The sequence below is a fragment of the Echinococcus granulosus genome (assembly GCF_000524195.1).
Source record: "Echinococcus granulosus chromosome Unknown EG_S00205, whole genome shotgun sequence".
NCBI lineage: Eukaryota > Metazoa > Platyhelminthes > Cestoda > Cyclophyllidea > Taeniidae > Echinococcus > Echinococcus granulosus.
In genome coordinates, this window is record NW_020170585.1 from 59905 (window position 1) to 61517 (window position 1613).

Below are 1613 nucleotides of genomic sequence, written 5' to 3' on the forward strand. Positions count from 1 at the left end.
TTATTAGTGCAATGTTACTTATAACATCAGCACAGTATTTCGCATCCAGCTACCTAGTCGTGTTTTGAGCTGAAAGGAGGATCACTTGTCTGTCGATGAGATATGCTTAAGGTGAAATCATGTAAGGCATTTTTAGTTGTGCTAACTCTATCTAAATACTACCCTGCCCAAGCAATTCACTCCAATCTAATTACGGTGCACTTTGCGCACAGTTTCCATACGAGTTGCATGCAAAACAATGAAAGCTAATGCATGTATGGTAAGTTGAAACATGCTTGATTGGCTTATTATTTTGTGGGAGAAGAGGTAAGGTCTCTTGCAAACCGGTACGATAATAGATTTTGTTTGCCACACCTCCCACCTAGTAAGCACAATGATTCGTTTTTACGTCTATATAGTCTACGAGGCGCAGATTTATAAACCTTAATTTCTCTCTGTGTTCACACCTCCATCCATTCACCCATCCATCAGCGCACATAACAATGTACTCAGGTAGCACTAATGCCTTCCTCAGTGCTTCCTCAGAGCAGTGCTTTATTAATAGTACAGCATACGTTGCAGGAAAGGAATGTTTTGGCAAATGCACATAGGATGAGCAGTGGAGACTAAGAAGCAACACATTAGCGCCTACTCGGTATATCCTGAAGGCAGTGGGTGTAGTGTTGAGGACCTTTTGTTATATGTTTTTCATACAAAGTAGAGCATCTTGTAGAAAATGCTATTCGTTACCGTGGATGTTGCATGACTCACCTGGGGCCTCCCTAACTAAATACCCAAGACAAACAAATCAGAAACAAAGGTAGAATAATGCATCATTATTGTTAAATAAATATGGGTTACAATCGAGTGGGCAATATCTCGGTTGAAGCATAGTCGCCATCCAGGTCACCCTGAATTCTTTTGTAGATCACGGCGTAACAGGACCATTTTAACAGTTAACAGTCGAAGGTTCTTAATGCATCATAGTTACCAATTTTTATTACTGCATCCAGCAGCGATTCATTTAAGTGGCCAAGACTCATTCATCGGTGCATTTATAATCGATCATCCCTGTGGAATTACGATGGATCCACAAGGTAGATAATGCAGTCGTAATATTGCCAGAGTGGTCAATCTGATTCCCCCTTGTGACGCCAATTATTCAGACCTCGCTATCCCTGTTACGCTGTCAATCTGTACTAGCACTTTTTGAACATAGTAGGTCCCAAGAGTCCCTGTTTACTACTCTACTTGCATACTCTCCTAACAACTTGGTCATAAAATAGACTAAAATACATGAATTCCTCCATGCCTCTAACTTGGTAAATGTCTGGATTAGTATGCAGCTTGAGAAAGAGAGTTATGCTGTTGTCTTTATATATGCACCGATGAATGTATCAGGTGCGAGGGAGTGTCTTGTGAAATTTCTTCAGAGCCTTGGTGGCTTCAGTTATACTCCGCTGGCTACCATAGCACAGTGTGTCCGATATACGAAGTTATGTCCTTTCAGTCAAACTACTGAAGTGGCGTCATACAACAGGGACGCAGGAGAAGTGAGAATGCAGCCTAGATGGGTACACAGACATGCCCAGAGACCGGGCAGGGCAGCTGAATGAGTGGTGGCCCCAAGCCAC